This window comes from Phoenix dactylifera, chromosome 4 (assembly GCF_051530095.1).
Source record: "Phoenix dactylifera cultivar Ajwa chromosome 4, Ajwa_hap1_PhDact_Kaust_v1.1, whole genome shotgun sequence".
Taxonomy (NCBI): Eukaryota; Viridiplantae; Streptophyta; class Magnoliopsida; order Arecales; family Arecaceae; genus Phoenix; species Phoenix dactylifera.
In genome coordinates, this window is record NC_143193.1 from 37,054,684 (window position 1) to 37,064,168 (window position 9,485).

Genomic DNA, 9,485 nt, shown 5'->3' on the forward strand with positions numbered 1-9,485 from the left:
GGCGTAGGATTCAACGCGCTGTTCCGCTATGCGGCATGGCACCGCGAGTCTCCAGACTCAGTTTATTTTCGGGGGAAAAAAATTATCCGAAGAGGAAAAGCCAAAAGCCGAAAAATTAAAAATAAATATTATCAAAAAATAAAAAAGCGGGCAAAAAATAAAAGGGGTGCAACACGAGGACTTCCCAGGGGGTCACCCATCCTAGTACTACTCTCACCCAAGCACGCTTAACTGCGGAGTTCTGATGGGATCCGGTGCATTAGTGCTGGTATGATCGCACCCATGACATGCCCATCGAAACTCCCTTTTATGACAAAGCAGCAGACCTCGATGGCCCGAGACATTCGCGCTGCCGGAGCCGTTCTGGCGTAGGATTCAACGCGCTGTTCCGCTATGCGGCATGGCACCGCCAGTCTCCGGACTCAGTTTATTTTCGGGGGAAAAAAATTATCCGAAGAGGAAAAGCCAAAAGCCGAAAAATAAAAAATAAATGTTATCAAAAAATAAAAAAGTGGAGAAAAAAATAAAAAGGGTGCAACACGAGGACTTCCCAGGGGGTCACCCATCCTAGTACAACTCTCGCCCAAGCACGCTTAACTGCGGAGTTCTGATGGGATCCGGTGCATTAGTGCTGGTATGATCGCACCCATGACATGCCCTTCGAAACTCCCTTTTATGACAAAGCAGCAGACCTCGACGGCCCGAGACATTCGCGCTGCCGGGGCCGTTCTGGCGTAGGATTCAACGCGCTGTTCCGCTATGCGGCATGGCACCGCGAGTCTCCGGACTCAGTTTATTTTCGGGGGAAAAAAATTATCCGAAGAGAAAAAGCCAAAAGCCGAAAAATTAAAAATAAATATTATCAAAAAATAAAAAAGCGGGCAAAAAATAAAAGGGGTGCAACACGAGGTCTTCCCAGGGGGTCACCCATCCTAGTACTACTCTCGCCCAAGCACGCTTAACTGCGGAGTTCTGATGGGATCCGGTGCATTAGTGCTGGTATGATCGCACCCATGACATGCCCATCGAAACACCCTTTTATGACAAAGCAGCAGACCTCGACGGCCCGAGACATTCGCGCTGCCGAGGCCGTTGTGGCGTAGGATTCAATGCGCTGTTCCGCTATGCGGCATGGCACCGCGAGTCTCCGGACTCAGTTTATTTTCGAGGGAAAAAAATTATCCGAAGAGGAAAAGCCAAAAGCCAAAAAATTGAAAATAAATATTATCAAAAAATAAAAAAGCGGGCAAAAAATAAAAAGGGTGCAACACGAGGACTTCCCAGGGGGTCACCCATCCTAGTACTTCTCTCGCCCAAGCACGCCTAACTGCGGAGTTATGATGGGATCCGGTGCATTAGTGCTGGTATGATCGCACCCATGACATGCCCTTCGAAACTCCCTTTTATGACAAAGCAGCAGACCGCGACGGCCCGAGACATTCGTGCTGCCGTGGCCGTTCTGGCGTAGGATTCAACGCGCTGTTCCGCTATGCGGCATGGCACCTCGAGTCTCCGGACTCAGTTTATTTTCGGGGGAAAAAAATTATCCGAAGAGGAAAAGCCAAAACCCGAAAAATAAAAAATAAATGTTATCAAAAAATAAAAAAGCGGGCAAAAAATAAAAGGGGTGCAACACGAGGACTTCCTAGGGGGTCACCCATCCTAGTACTACTCTCGCCCAAGCACGCTTAACTGCGGAGTTCTGATGGGATCCGGTGCATTAGTGCTGGTATGATCGCACCCATGACATGCCCTTCGAAACTCCCTTTTATGACAAAGCAGCAGACCTCGACGGCCCGAGACATTCGCGCTGCCGGGGCCGTTCTGGCGTAGGATTCAACGCGCTGTTCCGCTATGCGGCATGGCACCGCGAGTCTCCGGACTCAGTTTATTTTCGGGGGAAAAAAATTATCCGAAGAGGAAAAGCCAAAAGCCGAAAAATTAAAAATAAATATTATCAAAAAATAAAAAAGCGGGCAAAAAATAAAAGGGGTGCAACACGAGGACTTCCCAGGGGGTCACCCATCCTAGTACTACTCTCGCCCAAGCACGCTTAACTGCGGAGTTCTGATGGGATCCGGTGCATTAGTGCTGGTATGATCGCACCCATGACATGCCCATCGAAACACCCTTTTATGACAAAGCAGCAGACCTCGACGGCCCGAGACATTCGCGCTGCCGGGGCCGTTCTGGCGTAGGATTCAAGGCGCTGTTCCGCTATGCGGCATGGCACCGCGAGTCTCCGGACTCAGTTTATTTTCGGGGGAAAAAAATTATCCGAAGAGGAAAAGCCAAAAGCCGAAAAATTAAAAATAAATATTATCAAAAAATAAAAAAGCGGGCAAAAAATAAAAGGGGTGCAACACGAGGACTTCCCAGGGGGTCACCCATCCTAGTACTACTCTCGCCCAAGCACGCTTAACTGCGGAGTTCTGATGGGATCCGGTGCATTAGTGCTGGTATGATCGCACCCATGACATGCCCATCGAAACACCCTTTTATGACAAAGCAGCAGACCTCGACGGCCCGAGACATTCGCGCCGCCGGGGCCGTTCTGGCGTAGGATTCAATGCGCTGTTCCGCTATGCGGCATGGCACCGCGAGTCTCCGGACTCAGTTTATTTTCAAGGGAAAAAAATTATCCGAAGAGGAAAAGCCAAAAGCCAAAAAATTAAAAATAAATGTTATCAAAGAAGAAAAAAGCGGGCAAAAAATAAAAGGGGTGCAACACGAGGACTTCCCAGGGGGTCACCCATCCTAGTACTACTCTCGCCCAAGCACGCTTAACTGCGGAGTTCTGATGGGATCCGGTGCATTAGTGCTGGTATGATCGCACCCATGATATGCCCTTCGAAACTCCCTTTTATGACAAAGCAGCAGACCTCGACGGCCCGAGACATTCGCGCTGCCGGGGCCGTTCTGGCGTAGGATTCAACGCGCTGTTCCGCTATGCGGCATGGCACCGCGAGTCTCCGGACTCAGTTTATTTTCGGGGGAAAAAAATTATCCGAAGAGAAAAAGCCAAAAGCCGAAAAATTAAAAATAAATATTATCAAAAAATAAAAAAGCGGGCAAAAAATAAAAGGGGTGCAACACGAGGTCTTCCCAGGGGGTCACCCATCCTAGTACTACTCTCGCCCAAGCACGCTTAACTGCGGAGTTCTGATGGGATCCGGTGCATTAGTGCTGGTATGATCGCACCCATGACATGCCCATCGAAACACCCTTTTATGACAAAGCAGCAGACCTCGACGGCCCGAGACATTCGCGCTGCCGAGGCCGTTGTGGCGTAGGATTCAATGCGCTGTTCCGCTATGCGGCATGGCACCGCGAGTCTCCGGACTCAGTTTATTTTCGAGGGAAAAAAATTATCCGAAGAGGAAAAGCCAAAAGCCAAAAAATTGAAAATAAATATTATCAAAAAATAAAAAAGCGGGCAAAAAATAAAAAGGGTGCAACACGAGGACTTCCCAGGGGGTCACCCATCCTAGTACTTCTCTCGCCCAAGCACGCCTAACTGCGGAGTTATGATGGGATCCGGTGCATTAGTGCTGGTATGATCGCACCCATGACATGCCCTTCGAAACTCCCTTTTATGACAAAGCAGCAGACCGCGACGGCCCGAGACATTCGTGCTGCCGTGGCCGTTCTGGCGTAGGATTCAACGCGCTGTTCCGCTATGCGGCATGGCACCTCGAGTCTCCGGACTCAGTTTATTTTCGGGGGAAAAAAATTATCCGAAGAGGAAAAGCCAAAACCCGAAAAATTAAAAATAAATATTATCAAAAAATAAAAAAGCGGGCAAAAAATAAAAGGGGTGCAACACGAGGACTTCCCAGGGGGTCACCCATCCTAGTACTACTCTCGCCCAAGCACGCTTAACTGCGGAGTTCTGATGGGATCCGGTGCATTAGTGCTGGTATGATCGCACCCATGACATGCCCATCGAAACACCCTTTTATGACAAAGCAGCAGACCTCGACGGCCCGAGACATTCGCGCTGCCGGGGCCGTTCTGGCGTAGGATTCAATGCGCTGTTCCGCTATGCGGCATGGCACCGCGAGTCTCCGGACTCAGTTTATTTTCGAGGGAAAAAAATTATCCGAAGAGGAAAAGCCAAAAGCCAAAAAATTAAAAATAAATGTTATCAAAAGAGAAAAAAGCGGGCAAAAAATAAAAGGGGTGCAACACGAGGACTTCCCAGGGGGTCACCCATCCTAGTACTACTCTCGCCCAAGCACGCTTAACTGCGGAGTTCTGATGGGATCCGGTGCATTAGTGCTGGTATGATCGCACCCATGATATGCCCTTCGAAACTCCCTTTTATGACAAAGCAGCAGACCTCGACGGCCCGAGACATTCGCGCTGCCGGGGCCGTTCTGGCGTAGGATTCAACGCGCTGGTCCCGCTATGCGGCATGGCACCGCCAGTCTCCGGACCTAGTTTATTGTCGGGGGAAAAAAATTATCCGAAGAGGAAAAGCCAAAAGCCAAAAAATTAAAAATAAATATTATCAAAAAATAAAAAAGCGGGCAAAAAATAAAAAGGGTGCAACATGAGGACTTCCCAGGGGGTCACCCATCCTAGTACTACTCTCGCCCAAGCACGCTTAACTGCGGAGTTCTGATAGGATCCGTTGCATTAGTGCTGGTATGATCGTACCCAAGACATGCCCTTCGAAACTCCCTTTTATGACAAAGTAGCAGACCTCGACGGCCCGAGACATTCGCGCTGCCGGGGCCGTTCTGGCGTAGGATTCAACACGCTGTTCCGCTATGCGGCATGGCACCGCCAGTCTCCGGACTCAGTTTATTTTCGGGAGAAAAAAATTATCCGAAGAGGAAAAGCCAAAAGCCGAAAAATAAAAAATAAATGTTATCAAAAAATAAAAAAGCGGGCAAAAAATAAAAGGGGTGCAACACGAGGACTTCCCAGGGGGTCACCCATCCTAGTACTACTCTCGCCCAAGCACGCTTAACTGCGGAGTTCTGATGGGATCCGGTGCATTAGTGCTGGTATGATCGCACCCATGACATGCCCTTCGAAACTCCCTTTTATGACAAAGCAGCAGACCTCGACGGCCCGAGACATTCGCGCTGCCGGAGCCGTTCTGGCGTAGGATTTAACGCGCTGTTCCGCTATGCGGCATGGCACCGCCAGTCTCCGGACTCAGTTTATTTTCGGGGGAAAAAAATTATCCGAAGAGGAAAAGCCAAAAGCCGAAAAATAAAAAATAAATGTTATCAAAAAATAAAAAAGCGGGCAAAAAATAAAAGGGGTGCAACACGAGGACTTCCTAGGGGGTCACCCATCCTAGTACTACTCTCGCCCAAGCACGCTTAACTGCGGAGTTCTGATGGGATCCGGTGCATTAGTGCTGGTATGATCGCACCCATGACATGCCCTTCGAAACTCCCTTTTATGACAAAGCAGCAGACCTCGACGGCCCGAGACATTCGCGCTGCCGGGGCCGTTCTGGCGTAGGATTCAACGCGCTGTTCCGCTATGCGGCATGGCACCGCGAGTCTCCGGACTCAGTTTATTTTCGGGGGAAAAAAATTATCCGAAGAGGAAAAGCCAAAAGCCGAAAAATTAAAAATAAATATTATCAAAAAATAAAAAAGCGGGCAAAAAATAAAAGGGGTGCAACACGAGGACTTCCCAGGGGGTCACCCATCCTAGTACTACTCTCGCCCAAGCACGCTTAACTGCGGAGTTCTGATGGGATCCGGTGCATTAGTGCTGGTATGATCGCACCCATGACATGCCCATCGAAACACCCTTTTATGACAAAGCAGCAGACCTCGACGGCCCGAGACATTCGCGCTGCCGGGGCCGTTCTGGCGTAGGATTCAAGGCGCTGTTCCGCTATGCGGCATGGCACCGCGAGTCTCCGGACTCAGTTTATTTTCGGGGGAAAAAAATTATCCGAAGAGGAAAAGCCAAAAGCCGAAAAATTAAAAATAAATATTATCAAAAAATAAAAAAGCGGGCAAAAAATAAAAGGGGTGCAACACGAGGACTTCCCAGGGGGTCACCCATCCTAGTACTACTCTCGCCCAAGCACGCTTAACTGCGGAGTTCTGATGGGATCCGGTGCATTAGTGCTGGTATGATCGCACCCATGACATGCCCATCGAAACACCCTTTTATGACAAAGCAGCAGACCTCGACGGCCCGAGACATTCGCGCCGCCGGGGCCGTTCTGGCGTAGGATTCAATGCGCTGTTCCGCTATGCGGCATGGCACCGCGAGTCTCCGGACTCAGTTTATTTTCAAGGGAAAAAAATTATCCGAAGAGGAAAAGCCAAAAGCCAAAAAATTAAAAATAAATGTTATCAAAAAAGAAAAAAGCGGGCAAAAAATAAAAGGGGTGCAACACGAGGACTTCCCAGGGGGTCACCCATCCTAGTACTACTCTCGCCCAAGCACGCTTAACTGCGGAGTTCTGATGGGATCCGGTGCATTAGTGCTGGTATGATCGCACCCATGATATGCCCTTCGAAACTCCCTTTTATGACAAAGCAGCAGACCTCGACGGCCCGAGACATTCGCGCTGCCGGGGCCGTTCTGGCGTAGGATTCAACGCGCTGTTCCGCTATGCGGCATGGCACCGCGAGTCTCCAGACTCAGTTTATTTTCGGGGGAAAAAAATTATCCGAAGAGGAAAAGCCAAAAGCCGAAAAATTAAAAATAAATATTATCAAAAAATAAAAAAGCGGGCAAAAAATAAAAGGGGTGCAACACGAGGACTTCCCAGGGGGTCACCCATCCTAGTACTACTCTCGCCCAAGCACGCTTAACTGCGGAGTTCTGATGGGATCCGGTGCATTAGTGCTGGTATGATCGCACCCATGACATGCCCATCGAAACACCCTTTTATGACAAAGCAGCAGACCTCGACGGCCCGAGACATTCGCGCTGCCGGGGCCGTTCTGGCGTAGGATTCAAGGCGCTGTTCCGCTATGCGGCATGGCACCGCGAGTCTCCGGACTCAGTTTATTTTCGGGGGAAAAAAATTATCCGAAGAGGAAAAGCCAAAAGCCGAAAAATTAAAAATAAATATTATCAAAAAATAAAAAAGCGGGCAAAAAATAAAAGGGGTGCAACACGAGGACTTCCCAGGGGGTCACCCATCCTAGTACTACTCTCGCCCAAGCACGCTTAACTGCGGAGTTCTGATGGGATCCGGTGCATTAGTGCTGGTATGATCGCACCCATGACATGCCCATCGAAACACCCTTTTATGACAAAGCAGCAGACCTCGACGGCCCGAGACATTCGCGCCGCCGGGGCCGTTCTGGCGTAGGATTCAATGCGCTGTTCCGCTATGCGGCATGGCACCGCGAGTCTCCGGACTCAGTTTATTTTCAAGGGAAAAAAATTATCCGAAGAGGAAAAGCCAAAAGCCAAAAAATTAAAAATAAATGTTATCAAAAAAGAAAAAAGCGGGCAAAAAATAAAAGGGGTGCAACACGAGGACTTCCCAGGGGGTCACCCATCCTAGTACTACTCTCGCCCAAGCACGCTTAACTGCGGAGTTCTGATGGGATCCGGTGCATTAGTGCTGGTATGATCGCACCCATGATATGCCCTTCGAAACTCCCTTTTATGACAAAGCAGCAGACCTCGACGGCCCGAGACATTCGCGCTGCCGGGGCCGTTCTGGCGTAGGATTCAACGCGCTGTTCCGCTATGCGGCATGGCACCGCGAGTCTCCAGACTCAGTTTATTTTCGGGGGAAAAAAATTATCCGAAGAGGAAAAGCCAAAAGCCGAAAAATTAAAAATAAATATTATCAAAAAATAAAAAAGCGGGCAAAAAATAAAAGGGGTGCAACACGAGGACTTCCCAGGGGGTCACCCATCCTAGTACTACTCTCGCCCAAGCACGCTTAACTGCGGAGTTCTGATGGGATCCGGTGCATTAGTGCTGGTATGATCGCACCCATGACATGCCCATCGAAACACCCTTTTATGACAAAGCAGCAGACCTCGACGGCCCGAGACATTCGCGCTGCCGGGGCCGTTCTGGCGTAGGATTCAAGGCGCTGTTCCGCTATGCGGCATGGCACCGCGAGTCTCCGGACTCAGTTTATTTTCGGGGGAAAAAAATTATCCGAAGAGGAAAAGCCAAAAGCCGAAAAATTAAAAATAAATATTATCAAAAAATAAAAAAGCGGGCAAAAAATAAAAGGGGTGCAACACGAGGACTTCCCAGGGGGTCACCCATCCTAGTACTACTCTCGCCCAAGCACGCTTAACTGCGGAGTTCTGATGGGATCCGGTGCATTAGTGCTGGTATGATCGCACCCATGACATGCCCATCGAAACACCCTTTTATGACAAAGCAGCAGACCTCGACGGCCCGAGACATTCGCGCCGCCGGGGCCGTTCTGGCGTAGGATTCAATGCGCTGTTCCGCTATGCGGCATGGCACCGCGAGTCTCCGGACTCAGTTTATTTTCAAGGGAAAAAAATTATCCGAAGAGGAAAAGCCAAAAGCCAAAAAATTAAAAATAAATGTTATCAAAAAAGAAAAAAGCGGGCAAAAAATAAAAGGGGTGCAACACGAGGACTTCCCAGGGGGTCACCCATCCTAGTACTACTCTCGCCCAAGCACGCTTAACTGCGGAGTTCTGATGGGATCCGGTGCATTAGTGCTGGTATGATCGCACCCATGATATGCCCTTCGAAACTCCCTTTTATGACAAAGCAGCAGACCTCGACGGCCCGAGACATTCGCGCTGCCGGGGCCGTTCTGGCGTAGGATTCAACGCGCTGTTCCGCTATGCGGCATGGCACCGCGAGTCTCCAGACTCAGTTTATTTTCGGGGGAAAAAAATTATCCGAAGAGGAAAAGCCAAAAGCCGAAAAATTAAAAATAAATATTATCAAAAAATAAAAAAGCGGGCAAAAAATAAAAGGGGTGCAACACGAGGACTTCCCAGGGGGTCACCCATCCTAGTACTACTCTCGCCCAAGCACGCTTAACTGCGGAGTTCTGATGGGATCCGGTGCGTTAGTGCTGGTATGATCGCACCCATGACATGCCCATCGAAACACCCTTTTATGACAAAGCAGCAGACCTCGACGGCCCGAGACATTCGCGCTGCCGGGGCCGTTCTGGCGTAGGATTCAAGGCGCTGTTCCGCTATGCGGCATGGCACCGCGAGTCTCCGGACTCAGTTTATTTTCGGGGGAAAAAAATTATCCGAAGAGGAAAAGCCAAAAGCCGAAAAATTAAAAATAAATATTATCAAAAAATAAAAAAGCGGGCAAAAAATAAAAGGGGTGCAACACGAGGACTTCCCAGGGGGTCACCCATCCTAGTACTACTCTCGCCCAAGCACGCTTAACTGCGGAGTTCTGATGGGATCCGGTGCATTAGTGCTGGTATGATCGCACCCATGACATGCCCATCGAAACACCCTTTTATGACAAAGCAGCAGACCTCGACGGCCCGAGACATTCGCGCCGCCGGGG

General features: G+C 49.5%; 23 non-coding genes and 3 pseudogenes across 23 annotated transcripts; all 26 read right to left on the minus strand.

The window, feature by feature from the left end:
* Nucleotides 1–163: 163 nt before the first annotated feature.
* LOC149762139 (5S ribosomal RNA) lies at nt 164–282 on the minus strand. Its single transcript, XR_016402151.1, has one exon. It is a non-coding gene; the product is annotated as a 5S ribosomal RNA (ribosomal RNA).
* A 247-nt stretch (nt 283–529) lies between these two features.
* On the minus strand, nt 530–648 carry LOC149762140 (5S ribosomal RNA). Its single transcript, XR_016401628.1, has one exon. It is a non-coding gene; the product is annotated as a 5S ribosomal RNA (ribosomal RNA).
* A 246-nt stretch (nt 649–894) lies between these two features.
* LOC149762141 (5S ribosomal RNA) lies at nt 895–1,013 on the minus strand. Its single transcript, XR_016412902.1, has one exon. It is a non-coding gene; the product is annotated as a 5S ribosomal RNA (ribosomal RNA).
* A 246-nt stretch (nt 1,014–1,259) lies between these two features.
* Nucleotides 1,260–1,378, minus strand: LOC149762142 (5S ribosomal RNA; annotated as a pseudogene).
* A 246-nt stretch (nt 1,379–1,624) lies between these two features.
* LOC149762143 (5S ribosomal RNA) lies at nt 1,625–1,743 on the minus strand. The gene has a single exon (XR_016402130.1). It is a non-coding gene; the product is annotated as a 5S ribosomal RNA (ribosomal RNA).
* Nucleotides 1,744–1,989: 246 nt separating this feature from the next.
* On the minus strand, nt 1,990–2,108 carry LOC149762144 (5S ribosomal RNA). Its single transcript, XR_016410195.1, has one exon. It is a non-coding gene; the product is annotated as a 5S ribosomal RNA (ribosomal RNA).
* Nucleotides 2,109–2,354: 246 nt separating this feature from the next.
* On the minus strand, nt 2,355–2,473 carry LOC149762145 (5S ribosomal RNA). Its single transcript, XR_016410196.1, has one exon. It is a non-coding gene; the product is annotated as a 5S ribosomal RNA (ribosomal RNA).
* Nucleotides 2,474–2,719: 246 nt separating this feature from the next.
* LOC149762146 (5S ribosomal RNA) lies at nt 2,720–2,838 on the minus strand. The gene has a single exon (XR_016410197.1). It is a non-coding gene; the product is annotated as a 5S ribosomal RNA (ribosomal RNA).
* A 246-nt stretch (nt 2,839–3,084) lies between these two features.
* LOC149762147 (5S ribosomal RNA) lies at nt 3,085–3,203 on the minus strand. Its single transcript, XR_016413008.1, has one exon. It is a non-coding gene; the product is annotated as a 5S ribosomal RNA (ribosomal RNA).
* A 246-nt stretch (nt 3,204–3,449) lies between these two features.
* On the minus strand, nt 3,450–3,568 carry LOC149762148 (5S ribosomal RNA; annotated as a pseudogene).
* Nucleotides 3,569–3,814: 246 nt separating this feature from the next.
* On the minus strand, nt 3,815–3,933 carry LOC149762149 (5S ribosomal RNA). Its single transcript, XR_016410198.1, has one exon. It is a non-coding gene; the product is annotated as a 5S ribosomal RNA (ribosomal RNA).
* Nucleotides 3,934–4,179: 246 nt separating this feature from the next.
* On the minus strand, nt 4,180–4,298 carry LOC149762150 (5S ribosomal RNA). The gene has a single exon (XR_016410199.1). It is a non-coding gene; the product is annotated as a 5S ribosomal RNA (ribosomal RNA).
* A 247-nt stretch (nt 4,299–4,545) lies between these two features.
* On the minus strand, nt 4,546–4,664 carry LOC149762151 (5S ribosomal RNA; annotated as a pseudogene).
* Nucleotides 4,665–4,910: 246 nt separating this feature from the next.
* On the minus strand, nt 4,911–5,029 carry LOC149762152 (5S ribosomal RNA). Its single transcript, XR_016410200.1, has one exon. It is a non-coding gene; the product is annotated as a 5S ribosomal RNA (ribosomal RNA).
* A 246-nt stretch (nt 5,030–5,275) lies between these two features.
* On the minus strand, nt 5,276–5,394 carry LOC149762153 (5S ribosomal RNA). Its single transcript, XR_016402131.1, has one exon. It is a non-coding gene; the product is annotated as a 5S ribosomal RNA (ribosomal RNA).
* Nucleotides 5,395–5,640: 246 nt separating this feature from the next.
* LOC149762154 (5S ribosomal RNA) lies at nt 5,641–5,759 on the minus strand. The gene has a single exon (XR_016410201.1). It is a non-coding gene; the product is annotated as a 5S ribosomal RNA (ribosomal RNA).
* Nucleotides 5,760–6,005: 246 nt separating this feature from the next.
* On the minus strand, nt 6,006–6,124 carry LOC149762155 (5S ribosomal RNA). Its single transcript, XR_016410202.1, has one exon. It is a non-coding gene; the product is annotated as a 5S ribosomal RNA (ribosomal RNA).
* A 246-nt stretch (nt 6,125–6,370) lies between these two features.
* On the minus strand, nt 6,371–6,489 carry LOC149762156 (5S ribosomal RNA). Its single transcript, XR_016410203.1, has one exon. It is a non-coding gene; the product is annotated as a 5S ribosomal RNA (ribosomal RNA).
* Nucleotides 6,490–6,735: 246 nt separating this feature from the next.
* On the minus strand, nt 6,736–6,854 carry LOC149762157 (5S ribosomal RNA). The gene has a single exon (XR_016410204.1). It is a non-coding gene; the product is annotated as a 5S ribosomal RNA (ribosomal RNA).
* Nucleotides 6,855–7,100: 246 nt separating this feature from the next.
* Nucleotides 7,101–7,219, minus strand: LOC149762158 (5S ribosomal RNA). The gene has a single exon (XR_016410205.1). It is a non-coding gene; the product is annotated as a 5S ribosomal RNA (ribosomal RNA).
* A 246-nt stretch (nt 7,220–7,465) lies between these two features.
* Nucleotides 7,466–7,584, minus strand: LOC149762159 (5S ribosomal RNA). The gene has a single exon (XR_016410206.1). It is a non-coding gene; the product is annotated as a 5S ribosomal RNA (ribosomal RNA).
* Nucleotides 7,585–7,830: 246 nt separating this feature from the next.
* On the minus strand, nt 7,831–7,949 carry LOC149762160 (5S ribosomal RNA). Its single transcript, XR_016410207.1, has one exon. It is a non-coding gene; the product is annotated as a 5S ribosomal RNA (ribosomal RNA).
* A 246-nt stretch (nt 7,950–8,195) lies between these two features.
* Nucleotides 8,196–8,314, minus strand: LOC149762161 (5S ribosomal RNA). Its single transcript, XR_016410208.1, has one exon. It is a non-coding gene; the product is annotated as a 5S ribosomal RNA (ribosomal RNA).
* Nucleotides 8,315–8,560: 246 nt separating this feature from the next.
* Nucleotides 8,561–8,679, minus strand: LOC149762162 (5S ribosomal RNA). The gene has a single exon (XR_016410209.1). It is a non-coding gene; the product is annotated as a 5S ribosomal RNA (ribosomal RNA).
* Nucleotides 8,680–8,925: 246 nt separating this feature from the next.
* On the minus strand, nt 8,926–9,044 carry LOC149762163 (5S ribosomal RNA). Its single transcript, XR_016412539.1, has one exon. It is a non-coding gene; the product is annotated as a 5S ribosomal RNA (ribosomal RNA).
* Nucleotides 9,045–9,290: 246 nt separating this feature from the next.
* LOC149762164 (5S ribosomal RNA) lies at nt 9,291–9,409 on the minus strand. Its single transcript, XR_016410210.1, has one exon. It is a non-coding gene; the product is annotated as a 5S ribosomal RNA (ribosomal RNA).
* Nucleotides 9,410–9,485: the final 76 nt, after the last annotated feature.